General features: G+C 41.0%; 1 protein-coding gene across 2 annotated transcripts in view; it reads right to left on the bottom strand.

Moving 5' to 3' along the window:
- The window catches only part of PIK3C2A (phosphatidylinositol-4-phosphate 3-kinase catalytic subunit type 2 alpha), a 98,471-nt gene extending 83,352 nt beyond the window's left edge, over positions 1-15,119 (bottom strand). The window contains exons 1-2 of one of the 2 annotated variants that reach the window (XM_064576792.1): positions 14,985-15,039; positions 14,025-14,097 (exon numbers count right to left, since the gene is read on the bottom strand). The gene's annotated coding sequence lies outside the window, so the exon portion shown is untranslated. Of the gene's footprint in view, positions 1-14,024; positions 14,098-14,984 lie in introns of both variants that reach the window. The other variant, XM_045894067.3, reaches the window with a different exon arrangement.
- Positions 15,120-23,790: the final 8,671 nt, after the last annotated feature.

The raw sequence follows: 23,790 nt of genomic DNA, 5'->3' as shown, positions 1-23,790 counted from the left end.
ACAGAAAGGAAGACATCTTTAACACATAACCAAAGGACTCAAATCCTAGATAAATAACTTCTACAAATTAAAAAGAAAGATAATCGTAAGAACCTTCAAATAACATTACCCACCACAGTCCCTAGTAGGAACTAACCTGGAAGTAGTCATTAGCTCAATCTCTAGTTCCCCTCTCATCTCCAGAGGTCAGGGGGTGGGGTAGGGGGTGGGGGGTGTGAAACTGAAAGTTCCAATCCTCTAAACATGCCTCAAGTCTTTCTGGCGACCAGCCCCATTCTGAAACTATCTAGGGATCTCGGACACTATTAATCTCATTAGCATATAAAAGAAACTCTAGAAATTCCAAGGGCTTTAGGAGTTGCATGACAGGAACCGGGCACAAAGACCAAATATTTATTTTTTATTACATCAGAGTTCATTCAGTGGAATTCTATACAGTAATGCCAATGAACTACAGCTATATGAAAAAAATGAGTAAAACGTAGAAACATGACAAGCACATGGACACAAAAATACATAAAATGATTCCATTCACATAAAATTCAAAAACATGGGCGCCTGGGTGGCTCAGATGGTTTAGCGTCTGTCATCAGCTCAGGTCATGATCCCAGGGTCCTGGGATCAAGTCCCGCATCGGGCTCCCTGCTCCTTGGGAGCCCGCTCCTCCCTCTGCTTTTCTCTCTCTCTGTCTCTCATGAATAAATAAATAAAATCTTAGAAAAAAAAAAAATTTCAAAAACATGAAAAACTATATTGTTTAAGAATGCTTACATAACGGTAAAACTGTGAAGAAAAGGAAAGGATTCCCAAAAGTTATGATAGTGGTTACTCATGGAGGGAGGCAGAGATTCATGACCAAGGATAAGTACATTGGGGACTTCTGGAATACAAGCAATGTTCTAGTTCATTACCTATTGACTGGTTACACAAGTGTTTATTTTACAATTACTTGTTAAATAATCATATATGCTTTATGCACTTTTCTGTGAGTTATTTCATAATAAAAAAAGAATCCACTACCCACATTTTTAAAATTTAAATAGTTTAAATATTTTCATATCATATTATACATGGTATGTGAAAATTACCACCACCTGCAATTAACAGTATGTGGGGTTTTTTTTAAAATTCACATGTGGCAAATTATATGAACACAAGAAGCTCAACTTTTTAATAATGTCATAAAAAATACAAATAAGAGCAATATTGTCCCTTTTCGTTTGCCAATCTTTAGGCTAAATTAAGGACACTACTCATTCATTAAGGGATATGGAGAAAGGGTAATTAAGACTGCAAAAGAAAACAACAAATTATGGTTTCTCAAATTTTCACCATCTGAATCACTTAATGGGCATTGCACATAATATGATTTATGTCAAAAAAATTCATTGCATTTTAAAATACAACATTTAAAATAGATACTCCTACCAGCGAGAGATGATTGCACACCCTCATCATTTATGTTATATCCAACAAATTTATTTTTTTCCTTTAAGATTTTTATTTATTTGAGAAACAGAGATAGCGAGAGAGAGAGACAGCACGAGCGCACACGAGTAGGGAGGAGAGGGAAAAGCAGGCTCCCCAGTGAGCAGGGAGCCCAACGCGGGGCTCGATCCCAGGACCCCGGGATCATGACCTGAGCCAAAGGCAGATGCTTAACTGAGCCACCCAGGCGCCCCTCCAGCAAATTTATTTTATTTAAATTGAATTAGAAAATCCTAATTAAAAAAAAAAGAAAATCCGAATTATAGCTTGTCAAGAACGCAACAATGTTTGATGGTAACTCCATCAGATAGTTATTGATATGTACATAAAATCTGATAGGCTCCACCTTCAAATATTTCTTGAATCTGAGCATTTTTTCTTTATATTCCTACTACCATCCTATACCAACCATCATCTGTTGCCTGGATTATTGGAATAGCTACCCAATCTGTTTCTGCAAACCCTCCACCCTCTACCTTCAGACTACTCTCAACACAGCAGACAGAGTGATATTGAAAAACTTTGATCTTCTTACCCCTCCACTTAAAACTTTCAACAGTTCCTATCTCACTCAGAAAAAAAGTAAAATCCTTATAAAAGTCCACCAGGCACTCTAATATCTGGTGCCCCTATTACTTCTCTCCTATAACTCTCCTCTCTGCTACTGTCCAACTAGCCTCCTTATTGTTCTCAAATACATTATCCTTCTGAGAGCCTTTGCTCTTCAGTTCCCTCTAGACTGCTCTTCCCCTGGATAGCTGAATGGCTCACTCTCTCACCTTCAAGTATTCATTGAGGAGGTGACATTTGAGTAAAGTCCTCCCTGATAATCAAGTTAAAACTGCAACTTTCTCTAACTCCACTGTCTATGCACTTTACTTACCTTTTCCTTAGTAATTAGTACCATCCAGTATACTACAGATTTTACTTATTTTATTGTCTAGCTTTCCCCCTCTAGACTATAAATTTAATGAAGCTGGGATTTATCTGTTAGACTCACTCCTATATCCCCAGCACCTAGAACAATCCTAGAACAAGCAAGCTTTCATTCAAATGTTTGTTAACAAATAAATGAAATTTAATCTAATATGGACCAGATTAGGAAGCAATTCTTCATTGTAGAGTGCCTCTGGTACTCAGTAAGATACTTAAAATTACATAAAAATATCTTACTCAAAATGAGTATTTTAAACTAAGAGATACCATAGATTTTTTTAGTCCATTCTTGTTGCATTCATTTTCATTTAAAGTATTCGGAAGTCATCTTAAATGTGCCAAATTATAAACCATTAATTTCTTTCTCTGAGGGAAATTAATAAACCATTAATTTCTTAACAGAAGTGTGTGTTACTCTCAGAATTGTTCTTCAGAGCCACATGGTCCTTTCTAGTCAGACCAAAAGACATTACTATTTTGAAGTACTTGTGAAAAATGTAGTTCGTGTCTGCTTGTTGATTAGAAATATAGGCCTTGGGGTCAAGAGAGCAATTTCGCTAGAGATGAATCTTGAGGCTTTACCTATATAAAACTAAAGACCTGAAGTCATGAAAGTAGTTGCAATTGCCCTGGGAGAATGTGTAATGTGAAGAGAAAAAAGAGAGACAAGGAGGAAATCAGAAGGGCCACTAATACCTAAGCAGGAAACAAAAGGTCAGAGGAAAATAATAGGTGTGAAGACTGGTACCAGAGAAATAAGGAAATTCAACATCCCTTTAAGAAGGATGTGGTTAGTAGTGTTGGAAACTACAGAGAGGTGACACAGGATAAAGGTTGGAAAAAAAAAAAAAAACCTCAAAATCTAAGAGCTCGTTTTTGATTATTTTAGTAGTTTTGAGATACAATTAACTTATAAAATTCACTATTTTAAAGCATACAATTCAGCTGTTTTTATATATTCAGAATTGTGCAACCATCACCCCTAACAAATTGCAGAACATATTCATCACCCCCAAAAGAAACCCTTTACCCATTAGCAGTCCCTCCTCCTTTCCCCATCCCACAGACCCTCAGTAGTGATTTTTCAAAGAAAACAATTTGGAGAGGGCGCCTGGGTGGCTCAGTTGGTTGGGCGACTGCTTTCGGCTCAGGTCATGATCCTGGAGTCCCTGGATCGAGTCCCGCATTGGGCTCCCTGCTTGGCAGGGAGCCTGCTTCTCCCTCTGACCCTCCCCTCTTTCATGTGCTCTCTCTCTCTCTCATTCTCTCTGTCTCAAATAAATAAATAAAATCTTTAAAAAAGAAAAAAAAAGAAAACAATTTGGAGAAATGCAGAAAACTGAAAAAAGAATTGCAAATGGCAAAGGCATATTATTATTATTATTTAAGATTTTATTTATTTATTTGACAGAGAGAGAGACAGCGAGAGAGGGAACACAAGCAGGGGGAATGGGAGAGGGAGAAGCAGGCTCCTGGCTGAGCAGGGAGCCCGACACGGGGCTCGACCCCAGGACCCTGGGATCATGACCTGAGCCGAAGGCAGACGCTTAATGACTGGACCACCCAGGCGCCCCAAGGCATACTATTCTTTCAAGTCATTGACAGTACAGGGAACTAAGAGAGACAGGAGGTGTCAGGAATGGCTGTTTAAAATGGTTTAAAAAGGCCTTCAACATATAGTAGATTGAAGACAAGAATTCAGGGTACAAAGACAGAAAGACACCTAAGACTGGAGATTCACACTAGCTTAGATACTGGGTACAGCTGGATATGAATCAGAAGCATAGATGAAGGGTCTGTCTTGAAAAGGAGAACATTTTACAAAACAGAGGTGATAAAGGTAAGGAACTACTAGGTCAATAACTAAAAATGGAGGACTAGGGAAGCCAATGGTGGAAAGCAGATTTTCACTACCCAAAGCTTGGTAGAGTTTTAAATACTTCATCGTTTGTAAGCTAAGCTTTACTATTTGAAAACAAAGGTAGGGAAAGGGATTTTCCTGTTACTAGGATATACAGAGTGGCAAGATACTATCTCACTTCAACAGTGAAAAGCAAGCTAAATAAGTTTTTAAAAAATATTTTTAAGAGACATCAGAGAGCAAAGGACACACATTAAAAACCCTAATGAAGGGGCGCCTGGGTAGCTCAGTTGCTTAAGCACCTGCCTTTGGCTCAGGTTGTGATCCCTGGTCCTGGGTTTGAGCCCTATGTCGGGCCCCCTGCTCAGTGGGGAGCCTGCTTCTCCCTCTCCCTCTGCCCCTCTCCTCTACTTGTGCTCTCTCTGTCAAATAGATAAATAAAATCTTCTTAAAAAAAAAAAACAAAACCTTAATGACTTAAATTCCCAAAAGTGATAAGCTTCTCATAGGAGAGGCGGGTCCACTGTTATTCTCATCCCTGGTACAGAAGAGCAGACAGGGATAAGGAAAAACACCTTAGACTTTTGATAAACACTTTTAACAGCCACGTGTAGGCTACCATTACAGATTAGAATTCTGAGGTGTGATGGAGGTAAATCTGAGTGGCCTAAAGCCCTGGATTAAGAATTATAAGGAGCTCCAGGCATGGAACAAGTCTGTACCCTTCCACCAACTCTTTCCCTCAGGTCTTCACTAAATGCATAGGTAGCACACTGAAAGCTGGGGACAGAGCAGAAGAACTGAGAGAGATCCCCCCTCGAAGTATGTGGGCCTCCCTGAAGTATAAGAAATCCACTTGAGGGGCACCTGGGTGGCTCAGTTGGTTAAGCGACTGCCTTCGGCTCAGGTCATGATCTCAGGGTCCTGGGATCGAGCCCTGCATCGGGCTCCCTGTTCGGCGGGAAGCCGACTTCTCCCTTTCCCACTCCCCCTGCTTGTGTTCCCTCTCTTGCTGTCTCTGTGTCAAATAAATAAAGAAAATCTTTAAAAAAAGAAAAAATAGAATCAAGTCAGTGTTCAGATCCCAAATCCTTCTGAAGAGAAAGTCATCACTGCCACCCAAAGTACTTCAACCCAGTGGTAAACCGAGTCAAATTAAAGTTGCAACAAAGCACAGACCCATCTTACTTATAAATCAGACTTTCTCAGTTCAGTGGCCTGACAGAATAAGGTACGTTTAAGTTGTGCTAATATATAATCCAAGATTATGAGACAAAGAAAATGTGACCCGGAGCACCTGGGTGGCTCAGTCGGTTAAGCATCTGCCTTCAGCTCAGGTCATGATCCCAGCATTCTAGGATGGAGCCCCACTTTGGGCTCTCTGCTCAGCAGGGAGCCGCCTCCTCCCTCTCCCTCTGCCTCTGCCTGCCGCTCCCCCTGCTTGTGCTCTCTCTGTCAAATAAATCAAATAAATAAAGAAAATCTTAAAAGAAAAGAAAATGTGACCCATGGTCAAAGAAACAGTCAAAACAAGCAGATACAGTGATGGCCCAAATGTTGGAATTATCAAGCAGGAACTGAGGATGAAATTACTAATTAGGATGAAAATACTAAATGATCTAGCAGAAAAAAATGAAGGAGATGCATGGAGGGAGGGGGTGGCAGTTTCAGCAGAATGATACAAATTACAAAAAAGAATCAAACAGAAATACTAGAAAAATAAATCAGAAATGAAGAATTAGATCAACTGAAAGCATTAGAAAAGACTAATAAACTCGAAGACAAATCAATAGGACACATCCAAACCACGACAGAAAAAAAAGGAGAAAGATAAATCGGCATGCCTGTGGGACAATTTCAAATGGTCTAACATTTATAACTGGAGTCCCAGGAGAGGATAGAAGAGAATAAAAGAGAAAAAATATTTGAAAAGAAAATGGCCAAGAACTTTCTGCAAGTAAAGAAAGACATCAACCAAACAAATCTAAGAAGTTTAGAAGCCCGAGCAGAATAAAAATATACTAGAGAATGAACCTAACGGGATCACAGAGTAATGTAAACAACTACTTGGAAAGAAGTGGCTTCAGTTCTTACTAATATTCGTGAAGTCAAATGAATCTAATATACAGAGTCTAGTCCTAAAGAAACCAGGGAGGTTTCTATAACGACTTGTAAATTTTAACCTTTTCTCCAAATTTAGATATGTTAGATATACAGCTATATTTCTAGTTTCTTATTTAAGAAACTTTCTTATTTAAACCTAATTTTAGGGTATTAAGGAGGGTACGTGTTGTGATGAGCACTGGGTGTTATACGCAACTAAGGAATCGTTGAACACTACATCAAAAACTAATGTACTTTATGTTGGCTCACTGAACATAATAAAAAAAATTAATTAAAAAAAAATTAAACCTGGGGCACCTGGGTGGCTCAGTCGTTAAGCGTCTGCCTTCGGCTCAGGTCGTGGTCCCAGGGTCCTGGGATCGAGCCCCGCATCCGGCTCCCTGCTCAGCGGGAAGCCTGCTTCTCCCTCCTCCACTCCCCCTGCTTGTGTTCCCTCTCTCCCTGTGTCTCTCTCTGTCAAATAAATAAATAAAATCTTAAAAAAAAAAAAAAAAAAATTAGGGGCGCCTGGGTGGCTCAGTTGGTTAAGCGACTGCCTTCGGCTCAGGTCATGATCCTGGAGTCCCTGGATCGAGTCCCGCATTGGGCTCCCTGCTCAGCAGGGAGTCTGCTTCTCCCTCTCCCACTCCCCCTGCTTGTGTTCCCTCTCTCGCTGTGTCTTTCTCTGTCAAATAAATAAATAAAATCTTAAAAAAAAAAAAAAAAATTAAACCTAATTTTACTCTGGATTTTCAGTGAAACTTTTTTCTTTGGGTTGGAATGTTTTCTGATAAAAATTTAAAATAAGCGGGGCGGGGCACCTGGGTGGCTCAGTCATTAAGCATCTGCCTTCAGCTCAGGTCATGATCTCAGGGTCCTGGGATGGAGCCCCGCATTGGGCTCCCTGCTCAGGGGGAGGCCTGCTTCTCCCTCTCCCACTCCCCCTGCTTGTGCTGCCTCTCTCACTGTCTCTCTCTGTGTCAAATAAATAAAATCTTAAAAATAAATAAATAAAAATAAAAATAAGCGGGGCACCTGGGTGGCTCAGTCAGTTAAGCATTTGCCTTCAGCTCAGGTCATGATCTTGGGGTCCTGGGATCGAGCCCCACGTCGGGCTCCCTGCTCAGCAGGGACTGCTTCTCCTTCACCTTCTCTGGCCCCCCCTCTCATGCTCACTCTCTCTCTAATAAATCAGTAAAAAAATCTTTAAAAAATTAATAAGCTAAATCTCCAAACTCAATTATCAAAAATCAAAAATATTCTCCAAAAAAAAATCTAAAACCTACACCAATATGAACTTTCTATAATTAAATATTTCCAAGGAGGAAAAACACTAGTATATTCAATTATTAGGTGTGATAGGACAAAAAAGGTGTCAGAGACAGTCACGTGAGCTTCACAACGTTCAAAGATATCTATCTGCTTTGCAGAAAAAATATATAAGGAAAACCAAAATGGAAACCGGGAGACCAATTAATAACTGAAATAATCTAGAAGAGAACTGGTAGGGCGCCTGGGTGGCTCAGTTGGTTAAGCGACTGCCTTCGGCTCAGGTCATAATCCTGGAGTCCTGGATCGAGTCCCGCATCGGGCTCCCTGCTTGGCAGGGAGTCTGCTTCTCCCTCTGACCCTCCCCCCTCTCATGTGCTCTCTCTCTCTTTCTCTCTCTCTCAAATAAATAAATAAAAAATCTTAAAAAAAAAAAAAGAGAACTAGTAATTACTTGAACTAGGTTGGCAGCAATGGAAATATTAAGAATGGTTTTCTTTCTTTTTTTTTTTTAAAAGATTTTATTTACTTATTTGACACAGAGAGAGAGAGAGCACAAGCCGGGAGGAGCCGCAGGCAGAGGGAGAGGGAGAAGCAGGCTCCCCACTGAGCAGGGAACCTGATGTGGGGCTCGATCCCTCCTGGGATCATGACCTGAGCCGAAGACAGCCGTTTAACCAATTGAGCCACCCAGGCACCCCAAGGATGTTTTTTCTTAAATAAGCAAACAAAAACATTAAGTTTAGACAGTAAATGAAATGAGGGGAAAAACAGTGATGTGATAAAGAATGATTTAATTGTGGGGAGGGGGATACTATTTTTAATGGTATAGTCAGGGAAAAGATGAAATTGTAGTGATAACCTGGACATAAGGGGTGAGTCATGGGAAAAGCCACGACTTCCTAAGCTTCACAAGTTTAAAGATGGGATAAGCCTAGCCAGCTCCCACATTCTTTAACCTCCATACCACACTTTATAATTATGCTTTGCCCAAGTACTATAAGCAATTAATAAAGGGCTTGATTCTCCCTGACAGTCATTATATTACTTTCAGCTCTTAGAAGCAACATTCTATACATAAAAGATTCACAACAGGGCATTCATCAAGAATGCATTCTATATCTGTATATATGTATCACTGTTTAGGAGGGGGACATGGAGGGGGGAATAGAGTTACAGCAAGAGATTGCTGTTGAAAAGACATTTTACAGACAAAGCAGTTTTCAATCTAACTCAAAATCCTAACAGTAGCACTGCTTTGTGAAGATAATTACTGAACTTTGAACCACTTTATTGTCCATTCATTTAACATTAATCATTAAATATACTCTGACATTACCCTAATTCCAACATGACAAATAACAGTAAGCTTTTGTGCTAAATGTTATGGTATATTCCTCCATTTCCAACATAGCTTGAGATAGGAAAACATAAAACTGAGTTACAACTGAGAACCCCCAAAAATGAAATGATGAATAATGAATAATGAAAAGCTGACATGAATTATTTCCAGAATTTTCCCCCAAAACTCCGTAATTTCTATGGCTAACAAAATCTTGTTTTCAAATAACACCAACTGCATTAAATTGGTAGTTTTATAGAACAGTGATAACAAAGAAAATGATGTAGTAGCAAGACTTGAGGCTCAAATATCAGACCTCTTAGTAACTGTGTAATCTTAAGCAAGCTACTTAATCTCCCTTTGTCTTAATTTTCTCATCTGTAAAAGATCGTATCTGTGTTGTCAGGCTTAAATAATACACATAATGACTAGTTTATACAGACATCTAAAAAAATATATATGTATTACATCTTTCCAATTACTGGAACCATCAATATATTCATACCACTAAAAAAAGGCAGCTTATTGGGGCGCCTGAGTGGTGCAGTCAGTTGAGTGTCTGACTGGTTTCAGCTCAAGTTGTGATCTCAGGGTCATGAGACTGAGCACTGCCCACCTCACCCCGCCCTGCACTGGACTGCGTGCCCACTGTGGAGTCTACTTGAAATTCTCACTCCCTCTCCCTCTGCCCCTCCCACTTATGCTCTCTCTCTAAAATAAATAAATCTTGGGGTGCCTGGGTGGCTCAGTCAGTTAAGCGCCTGCCTTTGGCTTGGGTCATGATCCTGCTCGTGCTCTCTTTCACACTGTCTCTCTCAAATAAATATTTAAAAATAAATAAATAAATAAATCTTTAAAAAAAAGGAAGCTTATCACCAATAATCACATGGAAAGATGTTCAATATCATTACTCACTAAGGAAATGCAAACCAAAACCACAATGAGATACCACTTCATATCTACTAGAATGGCTAAAATTTTAAAAATGGAGAGTAAGTGTTGATAAGGATGTGGAAAAACTGAAACCCTCATACTTTGTTGATGGCAATATAAGATGGTGCAGCCACTTTGGAAAACACTTTGGTGTTTCCTCAATAAATTAAACATAGAATTTCCATATGACCCAGCAATTCCACTCCTACATACACCCAAAAGAATTAAAACAGAGTAACTGTACACTAATGATCACAGCAGTACTCACAATAGCTAAAAGGTAGCAGCAGCCCAACTGTCCATCAAAAAATGGATATACAAAATGTGGTTTTGTTTTTTTTTTTAAAGATTTCATTTATTTATTTGACAGAGCGAGAGAGCACAAGCAGGGAGAACAGTAGAGGGAGAGGGAGAAGCAGGCTCCCCACCAAGCAGGGAGCCCGATGTGGGGCTCGATCCCGGGACCCTGAGATCATGACCTGAGCCGAAGGCAGACGCCCAACCATCTGAGCCACCCAGGCGCCCCAAAATGTGGTGTTTTATTGAATCTCAAAAGCATTATGCCAAGTGAAAGAAGTCAGACTCAAAGGCATGTGACTCTTGATCTTGGGATTGTGAGTTCAAGCCCCATGTTGAGTGTATATAACTAAAAACAAAAACAAACAAAAACACCTTTAAAAAAAAAAAAACAAAAAACGGGGGAAGTACGACTTCCCCAGAGTTGCAGATGACCATTTGTTAAAAAAAAAAAAAAAAAAAAAAAAAAGGCTGAATACATCGTATGATGCCAATTTACAGGACTTCTGGGAAGGCAAAACTATGGGAATAAAAAAAAAATCAGTTGTCTGGAGGGTAAGTGAAAGAGACTGATTATAAAGGAGAATAAGGATACTTTTTGGAGTGATAGATTCTGTATCTTAATTGTGGTGGTGGCAGTTAAACGCTGTCACTCTCTTCAACTCCTAGAGCTGATACTTAAAACAAATGAATTTTACTCTAAATTATATCACAATAAACCTGATTTAAAAAAAAAAAAAGGCTCTAAATAGTTACAGGGTCATGTCATACATTTCAATACAGGCAGAATTCCAGTCTGACAGATGTCATTATGAGATCCAGGCTACATTCCCTGGAGCCAAAGACCACCTTTTCCCAACTCAGCACTGTAGTCTAAAAGATATGTACACACTAAACTAAAAAGAGAGGTCAGAACAGTTATAAATCACGTTATGAACACATATAAAGGGATTTAATAAAGCAACTTGGTTACGGATACTGACAGCACTATGGTTTTGTTTATAAGTATACCTGGGTCTCCTTTAGAGCTTATCTTGGGGGGAAAATACATGCTTCGCATAATTCCCTAAACTGCACATAAAACATCTGAAAAAATGTTTTCCTGTTTCCTAATTAGACAGGTGTTTTTTTCCGTGTCTATCACTCCAACATCCACATTCTTTTCCGACCTCACCAGAAGGCAAAGTACCTGCATTGATTTCCCTCTATTGTCTCCTCTCATTTTCCCTGCCCTTCTATCTTGAAAGAGGCTTTTGTCTTTGCTTTTCCCTCTCATTCCACAAAACTTTATTAAATAGTTTTTTCTTTTAAGTAGGCTCCACACCCAAAATGGGGCTCGAACTCACAACTCCCAAGATCAAGAGTCAAAAGCTCTGCCAACTTAGCCAGCCAGCCCCATAACAGAACTTTAATACTTAATGTCTCCCTGCCACCACTGATATTTTCTGAAGATAAACCAACTTCTGTTTTTATAGGAAAATAATTTAAAAAAAAAATAGCCTGTTTCAATTAGGATTTCCCATACTGCAATTTTTTTTAACCAATATTCCTAACACTGCCTATTCCTTTCTCTTCTCATACTCAAATTCCTTATCAAATCCCTACTCATTTCACAACAGGAACTAACATTACTCTGCTGCTCGTTTATAGTCACCCTGGGTCATGATTCCAGGGTCCTGGGATCGAGCCTCACATCGGGCTCCCTGCTCAGCGGGGAGCCTGCTTCTCCCTCTCTCTCTGCCTGCCGCTCTGCCTACTTGTGTTCTCTGTCAAATAAATAAAACCTTTAAAAAAAAAAAATCCCACTTGCTTTTGTACCCAAATAGCTAAATTAAAAATTTTAAGAAACCCAAAAAGTAGTTTAAAATTGTACAAATCTCCTATTTTTTAAAAAGATTTTATTTGACAGAGAGCAGGAGAGCAAGAGAGAGAAAGCACAAGCAGGGGGAGCAGCAGAGGGAGAGGGAGAAGCAGACTCCTCGCTGAGCAGAGAGCCTGATGCAGGACTCAATCCCAGGATCGAGGGATCATGACCTGAGCTGAAGGCAGATACTCAACCGACTGAACCACCAGGCACTCCTTTTTAACTGCCTAAAGGGTCAATGTGCACTCTCCCATTGTGTTTTTAATCCATCACTTGTAAATAACAGATTGCAGACAAAAAGAAGGGATACAACATATACGTAAATGTACAAAATAAAGGTATCAAAACTGTAACTCCAGCAGAGAACAGGGAAAACAATTTTTCTTCTAGTCTCAACCTTAAGCCTGTGAACAACCTGAAAGCTATCCTATAGCAATCATTCCCAAGTATGACCATAATTCCAATCAAAAAAGATTCGTCTGAATACCATCAAAATAAGAAATTATCAATTACTGATAATACATTTCTCATAAGAGTTGCCTTTCCTTTTCAAGCAGGAATCCAAGAGAGAAAAGCAGAATTTTCATACTGTATATCTGCATTGTTCAATATCGTAGCTACTAACCACAAGCAGCTACTGAGTGCTTGAAATGTGGCTAGTCCAAAGTGAGATGCGTTTTAAGTGTAAGATGGACACCAGATTTCAAAGATGTACCCCCCCCAAAAAAAGTAAAATATCTTACATATGTGGCTCTCATTTAGTATTTCTACTGGACAGCATTTATTTAGATATAAAATCTCAAATTAAAAAATGGATACCAAAGTAAGCAGCTTGCTTAATATCTTACTGCTTGGTAGTATCACAGGTGGTACTTTTACCTGCCTTAATTTATTCTTGAAACATGAGAAATATAATAAAATGGATAATTTATGTTAGCAAATTAAGTAACAAGTTACAAAGCATTAAAAAAAGTGCTTTGCACAGCTGCTCTGAAAAGTTTGGTCTGATGCTCTGATAAGAACTCTGAACTCGGGAAATTCAACACCCTCGTTAGGTATAAGTTCACTTATTGAATGTGCTTACAAGTGCAAAAACATTGCACTAGATTAAAGAAAGATTCCTGGACATGGATCTGATGCAACAATCTTCAAGTGAAAATTTTAGAACCATTCATGGCAGAAGGGAGAAACAAAGAATCAGATGCTTAATATACAGCTAATTACTTATAATTTTATAGTTATATATATAATATATATTATAGTTTCTAACTCCTAAATGCAAGCACATCAACTTTGATGTTGTGAAAAGGTTGTGAAACCTATGGATGGAAACATTAACATACACTGCTTGCCAAGAAAAACTGCAAGCAACATGCTTTTCAGTACTCAAAAACGGTCTTACTATTAAACTAGGAACTGTATAGGGGCGCCTGGGTGGCTCAGCTGGTTAAGCGACTGCCTTCGGCTCAGGTCATGATCCTGGAGTCCCGGGATCGAGTCCCGCATCGGGCTCCCTGCTCGGCAGGGGGTCTGCTTCTCCCTCTGCCCTCTTCCCTCTCGTGCTCTCTGTCTCTCATTCTCTCTCTCTCAAATAAAAATAAATAAAATCTTTCAAAAAAAACCCCAAAAAACTAGGAACTGTATAGACCTCAACAAGGTCTAATTTGCCATGGTGAATAAGAGCACTAACACCGAGTACGGTACAATGCTAAAAGGAGCCTCCTGTAGAAACTTAATCACAAGCCAAGGAGGCAAAGGTACAAAGTCTCTTCTGGAATCAGCGTTCCCGGACCTCCAAACAGGCTTCCCCTTTACACTATCTCTTCACAGCTCTTCTAATAGCTTTCTTTTTCCTACATCTCTTCTAAGCTGTGGCTTTGATACTCCAATATATTAAACAATTTTCCCAGCAGAGCTTTTCTGACACCCACCTGGAAAGATTTTAGGGTACCTCTTTGATGTAATCTTGTTCAAAGACGAAGACCTCCTTCCTTACTCTCAACACTCAATGTTCAAAATAAAAATATAATTACAACCTCAGCTTCTATCAGGCTAATTAACAGAAGGGAAGGAACTACCACGGGCTCTCTCTTCCACGTTCTTTATCCCCAGACTTTCCTCCTCACTTAGTTTTCTTCCTCATTTCCCTCCTCAATCCCTGCTCCCCCCGAAAAAATTTCCACAGCTAGAGAATCTCCTTTTTAAAGCCAAACCATTTAGTTAGGAAAATAAGTATGTACTTTTTTCTTCAATTATGTATTGTTCCTCTGTCACTCAGGAAGAGTTAAGCAAATATTTTTAATCTGACTGCACTCCCGGAAAGATGATGCGTTAAACACACACTTAAATAATACTGTTTTCCCGAATCAAGTGGATTCGCGGCAAAAAGGCAAACCGGGAGAAGTGAGAAGAAAAAAATCATTATCCCAAAAGCTGGAGATGGGACAAGGAGGTGGGGGGGAGGGGGGTTACACAACTGAGAAGTGCAACACACTTCGCCAGAATCTAACAATTCAACAAGAGAACAGAACCGGCCACAGTGACTCCGGCCCCGTACCAAAGGACAAGGGGGTGGTCTCCCCTCCCCCTTGGGACAAAACTAACTCCCAGGCGCACCACCTCCCAGCCCCAGCCAAGAGGGGCCTAATGGGGGCGCGGGCCCCTCGCACCTTAGGCGGGGCTGTCAGAAACGGTCTGGGTGGAAGCAAGGCCCGGGGAGGTGAGTCCCGCTGCGGAAACGCCAAAAGTACCAGATAGGGGGTCAAAGGCGAACACCCGGGGACTGGGGGCCGCAGCAAGGGACCCTCCCAGCCGGGCTCCCCGGGGTCCCTCGCTGCCCTTGGACAGCAGGGTCCCAGGTACCGGCCTCCGCCGCACCTACCACTCCTCACCTCACGCTGCCCGAGCCTCTGTCTCCACCACAAACCGAGCCGCCGCAGCAGCCGCGGTCCGAGCCATTTCCCTCCCAGCCGCCTCAGCCGCCGCCAAGAGTCTCGGCGGACTCCGCGGCCAGCCAAGCAGAGCACGTCACTTCCGACCAGGGAAGCACCGCCTTCCGCGCCCAGGCTTCTGGTGGATTGGCTGGTACAGACGGCCTACCTGAGGTAGTGGGCGGGGCTTGGGCGCGTCCCGCGAGGCTAGAGCTCGGGTAGTGGGGGCTTGGCTGCCGCTTCCCCTGGGCAGTGCCGGGTGGCCTCAGGACGTCTCTCCCTGTAGCACCAGACCAGGGGGTGGGGGTGTACCTTCGGGGACCCCAGCCGGCCACTTCTCCGGCCGGGCGTCCGCCAACCACCGAAGTACTGTATTGTTCCCGTGCCCTCTCCAGGGACTCAGCAGTCTCCTCCAGCCTGGCTGTGGTTCCCAAATTCGTGGTTTTGGCCCCAGGCCAAGGCGAGGTTAGTTTGTGACTGGAAAACTGAAAGGAACAGGCAAGATAGAAAATCATGCACTCCAGACATCATTTACCGACTACTCACGGTGGATCAGGTGCTGTGGGGCGTGTTTTTAGCCCATCACGTGGATTGCGTAAAGCTCTTTCACATTGGTGTCTCATTTAATCCTCAGCAGCCAGGTAGGGAAGATAGCTCAATGATAACTCACAGCTGCACGGCTCTTCTCTACATTACGAAATATCTTTACATACAATCTCCAAAATAATACCTGCCTCATGAGAATTGAATGAGATTATGCTTGTAAAGTTTAGGCTTTAAATGTCTGATTTTAAAATTACATAATCATGTCAAGCAGATAGGAAAATTATCCCCATTTACAGATAGTGAAGCTAGGAGCAGATTCAAATTCAGTTCTGACTCCAGTCTGTAGCATTTTACAACAGATTGTCCCTTAAACAGTAAAGAGAAGGGGACACGCTCCTTCCACAGGCTTACAATCTAATGTGGTAGACTGATTTGGGCTTCAATTCTCAGTAAAAAATAACCACAACAAAAACTATACACTTTTTTTTTTATTGTAAATGCTGTAAGTAGAACTCCCTCCAACAAATAATGGGAAAGAAATCTTTTCTCTCTCCCTTTTTTTTTTTTTTTTTTTGGTAAGGTGGATGTGAAATGGATAAAGCCCTCCAATCACTCTAATAAACATGCCTACACCTCCCAGGAAATGAGACTGGACAGGGTTGCCTACTCTATGGAGAAGCCTAGAAGCAACTGTATTCCTTGAGGCTGTGGCTACCAGCTCTTGTCCACCCACCCTTCCTACTAGAGCTTTCCATCTCTTCCTCCCCTCCCCCCCACTTCCAGGCAGACTTTACACATCCTAGAAGAATGTCCCTTAGGAATCTGTTTAGTTCCACACCATTGTTCTACTTTATCTTCTCATCAAAGGAGGAATTTCTAGAATTGGCAGCTCTTTCACAAGATTAAAAGGGGAGGGGAAAACAATTTATCTCAGCTGCTTTCCTAGCTTCCGCTCCAGAACTGAGTGTGCCTTCAGAAAAGAAGGAAGAGACCTTGAGAGAACACTGTGTCTTGAGGGAAGATTAGCTGTTTGACTTTTTTTTTTATCTTTCTTATATTTTTTCTTATGAGAAATATTTTCTCTGGGTCCCAGCAGCACAGGGCCCTTGATGAGTGAATTTCTTGTAGTTCCAACTTCATTATTTTATTATGCTTCTCAAATGGCCAATACTTAGTAGCTTCTGATCAACCAGAAGGGTCCCAATAAAAAGAGAAAGGGAGTTTGATGGTTCTCCAGTTTCCAAAAAACTAGCATTCACAAATTGCCAAGTGTCAAGAATTGAACTAGTAGCCCTCTCTTAGCAGCTCATCTCTCTGGCAAAGGGTATATGAGGATGGTTGTGTCAGCAGGAGAAACACAAATTTCTAGGACAGACTGGTGCTGCTGTCATTTGGAACCAAAGAAAACATAGCTGGCAGCCATTTCTCCCTCTCCTACCAGGTTCAATATTAAGATTTGAAAGTAGAGAAAAGAATTGAGGAGGCATTATATTTTTAAGTGTTCCAATCCTAACCTCCCACAGAGTACTTAACAGCACCACAAATATTCCCAAACTTCTTCTAGAACCAAATGAGAAATGGGCAACCTTGTTTTACTACAGGTTAAAAAAAGAGAGAGAGAGAGAGAGAGTGGCTGATATTTACTGAGCATTTAAGGTCAGGCCTTCTTCTTAGTGCCTTACAAGTCATTGAGTTCCTCTAGCAACCTTAAATAGTGGTGCCATTATTATATCCTCATTTTGTAGCTGAGAAATTTGAAGAACAGAGAGGATAAGGAATTTGCCTGTAGTCACACAGATACGAAATGGTACAACTGGGATCCAAACGCGGGTCTAACTGTAAGGCCCAAGCTCTTTGACCTTCACACTGGCCCCCAAAAGGCCATGGAGATTTTTACAGCAATAACATAGCTATTAAAGGCCATTTATCAGGAAACCTGTTCTTCACTTTCTTTTCCCAGTGCTGATCCCCAACCCTGCTGGGTCCTATACCACACAACTTAAAACCTATGGTTTTTACTTCTCAGAGATCATTACCTAAGGCAGGTAACACTGTCATAGAGAAATGACATTAAGAACATTAAATAGCCAAACTATAGAAAGAGTCCAAATGTCCATCAACTGATGAATGGATAAAGAAGATATGGTATATATATGTGTGTTTATATATATATATAAAGATATGATGTGTATATACATTTATATATATAAAGAAGATATGGTATACACACACACACAATGGAATACTACTCAGCCAACAGAAAGACTGAAATCTTGCCATTTGCAATGATGTGGATTGATGGAGCTAGAGTGTATAATGCTAAGTGAAATAAGTCAGAGAAAGACAAATACCATAGGATTTCACTCATAGGTGGAATTTAAAAAACAAAATGGATGAACATACACTATGGGGGAAAAAGAGAGGGAAACAAATCATGAGAGACTCTTAATGATAGAGAACAAAGCCAAGCAAAGCATGTCACTTTGCTTTGGTTGATGGGGGGGATGAGCTAGATGGGTGATAGGTATTAAGGAGGGCACTTGTTACGATGAGCACCGGGTGTTCAATGTAAATGATGAACCGCTGAACTCTACACCTGAGACCAATATTGAACTGTATTGTCAACTAACTAGAATTTAAATTTAAAAAGACCACATTAAATGTGTAGATAATGAAAGGATGTGAAGTTTGTAGAAGGAATATGAAATGTTTGCCTTGTAATTCATTCAGCAAAAAAAAAAAGTACTGAGCCCCTGTTTTCAATATATCAGGCACTATTGTCTGTGCTGGGGATACAGTAATGAGCAAGATGAGGTGTCCCTGATCTCATAGAGCTTAGAGTCCAAGTCCAACAGGGGAGACAGACATTAAACACGTAATTAATTAATCATTTATCTAAATTGTAGTAAGTGGTATGAAGGAAAACTATAGGGTTCTTTGCTTTAAAATGGAAGGCAGAAAGGCCTTCCCTGAGGAAGTGGTATTGAGCTGAGATCTAAAGGATGAGTAGAAATGACTGAGGATGAAGTAAGCAGAAAGCATCCCAGGCAGAGGGACAGTGTGTACAAAGACATTGAGGGAGGGGCGCCTGGGTGGCTCAGTCGTTAAGCGTCTGCCTTTGGCTCGGGTCATGGTCCCAGGGTCCTGGGATCGAGCCCCGCATCGGGCTCCCTGCTCCACGGGAAGCCTGCTTCTCCCTCTCCCACTCCCCCTGCTTGTGATCCCTCTCTCGCTGTGTCTCTCTCTGTCAAATAAATAAATAAAACCTTAAAAAAAAGAAAGGACATTGAGGGAGGAAGGAACATAGTTCAACTGAGGAACCGAGAGGCCAGTGTTGCTGTTGTATTGCGAACAAGAGGGAAGTGGCTTTAGATTTGGTGGTGGAGCAAGCAGATCATGCCGGGCCTGGGAGGTTATATTAAGAATTTAGGTCTTTATCCTAAGAACGAGGAGTAGGAGTTTGAGCTCTCAAATGATCCAAGTTGCATTTTAAAAAGATTTCTTATGGTTGAACGGAGCATAGAGCATATATCAGAGTGAGGCTACAGAGGATTTAGGCAGCTCAGTTTGGGGGTTATTGCAACAATCTAGGGAAGTGATGATGGTGGCTTGAACTTTGCATAAGACACAGTAAATATAGAGCTGAGTCAGGGCTTTTGTCCTTGGAGACAGTCAAGTAGAGGAGAGAGATTTAGAAATAAGTATGATGTAGTAAGCATTACTAGAGATATTTTTAAGTAACTTTGGAAGCTTGGGAAAGAAGAGGGGAGGATGGAAGGTAGTTATCTATTTCTGCATATCAAATTACCCCAAAACTCAGTAGCTTAAAGCAACAAAAATTAACTATCTCACAGTTTCTTTGGTCAGGAATCTAGGTGTGGCTTAGATGAGCAATTCTGCCTTAAAGTTTCTAGTGAGGTTACAGTCAAGCTATCTGCTGCCAGTCTCACCTAAAGGCTTGAATGAAGAGAGATCCACTTTCATTTTCACTCATGTGGTTGTGATCTCTTAAAACATGGGTCTCTCCACAGGGCTGCCTCACAACATGGCAGCTGGCTTCCCCTAACATGAATGACCAAGAAAGCGCAAGAGAGAACAAGAGTGTGTGAGAGAAAGCATCCCCAAATAGAAGCTGCAGTCTCTGTAATCTAATCTCAGAAGTGAGGTCCCATCACTTCTGCCATACTCTATTCATTAGAAGAGTCAATAAGTCCAGTCCATGTTCAAGAGGAGGGGAATACACAAAGGTGAGGCATACACAAAGACTTGAATACTAGGAGGTGGGGGGTCATTGGGTCACCAGAAGCCGGCTACCACAGCAGGTTTCACAGAAGAGCTACCTCTTCTGTGGTTATATTGGAATTTTTTAGGAACATCTCAGGAGGAAGGGCACTCTAGGCAAAGAAAAGGGTATGTGAAAGATACAGAGATATCTTTCTATAAATTTACTTCTATGATTTCTACCTGTATACTTGCATCTTCATGAAAAAAAGATATACAAGGATATTCATTGAAGCATTATCGTATTAGTTTGCTAGGGCTGCCATAACAAAGTACCACAAACTGAGCGGCTTAAACAGTAAATTTATTGTCTCACAGTCCTGGAGGCTAGAAGTCTGAGATCAACATGTTGGCAGAGTTGGTTCATTCTGACAGCCATAAGGGAAGTATCTGTTCTGGGTCTCTTTCCTTGGCTTGTAAGTGGCTGCTTTCTCCCTGTGTCTTCTTATCATCTTCCCTCTTAAATGTCTCTGTCCAACTTTCCTCTTCTTAAAAGGATACCAGTCGATTGTATTAGGGCCCACCCTAAATGACCTCATTTTAACTTGATTATAAGGAACCTATCTCCAAATAAAGTCACATTCTGAGATATTAAGGGTTAGGACTTCAATATTTGAATTTTGGGTGTAACACAATTCAACCCATAATAATTATATAGTAGGAAAAGAGTAAAAGTAACCTAAATTTCCAACAATAGGGAATGGGTTAAATAGGTTATGGTATGTCATAAAATGGGAAATGGAATACTATGTAGCTGTTAAAAAGATGGACTGATAAGATAAAAAATTCCAGGGGCGCCTGGGTGGCTCAGATGGTTAAGTGTCTGCCTTCCACTCAGGTCATGATCCCAGGGTCCTGGGATCGAGCCCCACATCAGGCTCCCTGCTTGGCGGGGAGCCTGCTTCTCCCTCTCCCTCTACTGTTACCCCTGCTTGTGCTCTCTCACTCTCTCTGTCAAATAAGTAAATAAAATCTTAAAAAAAAAAAATTCCAATGTGGAATAATCTTCAATATTCTGTTAAAGGAAAAAACCAAGTTGCCAAATAATTTGTGAAATACTAGTATTTATGTGGAAAAACTAGAGTGTGTTGTAACAAAATAGGATACCTTGGGAAGGATACCCAAGAAATTGACAGTAGTGTCTGTGTCTATGAAGAACTGAGAGGCTGGAAGACAGCATATAGGAGGGAGCCTTCGGCTGATTTTGTTACCATGAGCATGTATTATTTTCAAATTAAAAAAGAAAAATATTAAGAGCTTAGTAATTTTGGCGTGAAAAATGGATGCTAATAATTTTTATTAGAAACGGAATGACAAAAAGATAAGTTGATTTGGACATAAGTATGTGGATTTGTGTAGATTCAGAGGGTATGATGAAGGATGGGGGTTGTGATTAGTTCGTATGTTATAAACCTATTTTAAGATTGTGGTGGGGTGTTTTAAGTTATCAGTCCTTCAAGGATTTTCTAGTCCAGGGTTTTCTAGCATAATCCTAATATCAGATTCAGTTGGGTTCAATAAATGTTCATTGAGATCAGCCAGAAGCCAGGCTGGGTACGAGGGAAACAAAGATGAATACAATATGATCCTGCCCTTGAAAAGCCTATGGTCTCGTAAACCCAAAAGCAGAAAAGAAAAAAAACACAAAAGGTACACAAATAGGAAATGTCAACACACTGTGGTAAAAGTTATGGTAAAATTGCACACTGGTGCCAACAGAGGAGCACCCAGCCCCGCTGGAGAAGAGGAACTAGCTCTGAAGAATGAGTAGGCATTAGGTAAGGGTAGGAAATGATGCTTCAGACAGAGGGAAAAGCATGAGGACTGGTACAGAGGACTCAAAATGGCTCAGAATATTTGGGACTACATGGAATTTAAATATTTCCAATAAAGGCAACTGTTTAAGTCAGTGGCTGAAAGATTTTTAAAATCTGTAGAGCTTTGGGGCACCTGGGTGGCTCAGTCGTTAAGCGTCTGCCTCCGGCTCAAGTCATGGTCCCAGGGTCCTGGGATCGAGCCCCGCATCGGGCTCCCTGCTCCGCGGGAAGCCTGCTTCTCCCTCTCCCACTTCCCCTGCTTGTGTTCCCTCTTTCACTGTCTCTGTCAAATAAATAAATAAATAAATAAATAAATAAATAAATAAATAAATAAATAAATAAATAAATAAATAAAAAATAAAATAAAATCTGTAGAGCTTTGTAAACTTTTTCACAGATTTTTTTAACCCATTGTCCCATATGATGGGTCCTGATTTTTAATTATGGTCACTGAGCTGACCGTAATCTCCTTGTCTTCTGAAATCCTAACACCTAATTACTTAGTTTAGCCCTCAATTACCTCCTATTTTAGAGTGTTTTCAAATTGTTTTATAATTATAGCTTCCTTCCATCTATTGAGTTCTTACTGTTAGGCACTGTGTTCAGCATTACAGATACTGTTTTATTTAGTCCAAAGCCTAAACTTTTTACCACTACCATCCTCAACTTCTCCCAGACAAGATCATAAACTCAGTGAGGGCAGAAAGCAAAGTGTTGTTTTTTTTTTTTTAATTTTATTTATTTATTTGAGAGAGAGAATGAGATAGAGCATGAGAGGGTCAGAGGGAGAAGCAGACTCCCTGCTGAGCAGGGAGCCCAATGCGGGACTCGATCCAGGACTCCAGGATCATGACCTGAGCCGAAGGCAGTTGCTAACCAACTGAGCCACCCAGGCACCCCCAGAAAGCAAAGTTTAAATGTTTTCCCTTCTCATAGTTTCCCTACTCAGTCTCTCTCCCACTGAACTCCCTGCATGTATAACTTCCCTTGACCTTATACCCTCTCCAGCTTCTACCTGATTTCTTTGTTTCCCACTATAACAAAACTCAGAAGAACTGTCTATACTTGCTGGCTTTCTCACCCCACTGGGCTTTCGTCCCCTCCATATACTGCAGCGTCTGCTATCAAGTCACTGCTGACCTGCATCTTGCCAAAGTCAGCTCAACTCTTTGTCCTCATCCTTCTGGACCACTCAGGAGCTTTTGACATTAGTGATCACTCCCTCCTGGAAACACTTTGCTCTTTAGGCTTTCATGATGCCAGGTCCACTTTGTTTTCCTTCAGCCTTCCTGCCTGCATCTCAGTCTCTTTTCAGCTCCTTCCTCTTTATCAGACTTCCAAAGGTAGGAGTGCCCCAAGACTTAGTCTTCAACTCTTTTCTCTTCGTTTATACTGTCTAACTATGTGATCTCATCAAGTCGCATGATTTTAAATATCATTCCTAGGCCAGTGATTCTCAAATCTATATCTCCAGTCCCTGACTTCTCCCCTGAAGCCTAGACTTGTGTAACCGTGTACTTGATATCCCCATTTGGATGTTGGATGGACAACTCAAAATTAAGAAACAGATTAAAAACTCTCAGTTATGGGACACCTGGGTGGCTCAGAATGTGTCAATTAGAAAGGTAAGAGTAAGTGTGGTTTGAAAGATGGGGCATAGGGACGCCTGGGTGGCTCAGTCCGTTAAACATCTGCCTTCGGCTCAGGTCATGATCCCAGTGTCCTGGGATGGAGTCCTGCATCAGGCTCCTTGCTGGGTGGGAAGCTTGCTTCTCTCTCTGCCTGCCGCTCCCCGTGCTCGTACTCTCGCTTTCTCTCTCACTCTCTCTCTGGAAATAAATAAATAAAATCTTTCAAAAAAAAAAAAAAACAAACAGAAACAACCCTCAATTATTACCCCACATCTGTTCCCCACCTCCCCATCCCCTCATCCATCTCCATAATTGGCACCATCGGCCCATTTACATAGGCCAAAAGGTTAGGAGTTATCCTTGATTCCTCTCATTTCCTCATATTTCAATCAGTAAACTCTACTTGCTCTACCTCCAAAATACACCCTACTGCCTAAGCTGACCCTCCTTGCCATCTCATTGCTGTCATCTGGTGCAAGCTACAATCTTAAC

This window comes from Mirounga angustirostris, unplaced genomic scaffold, assembly GCF_029215605.1.
Source record: "Mirounga angustirostris isolate CCGP_5_RB_7025 unplaced genomic scaffold, mMirAng1.0.hap1 SCAF_13, whole genome shotgun sequence".
Lineage (NCBI taxonomy): Eukaryota > Metazoa > Chordata > Mammalia > Carnivora > Phocidae > Mirounga > Mirounga angustirostris.
The sequence above is the reverse complement of the archived record's forward strand: the minus strand, read 5'-3'. Positions and strand labels throughout refer to the sequence as shown.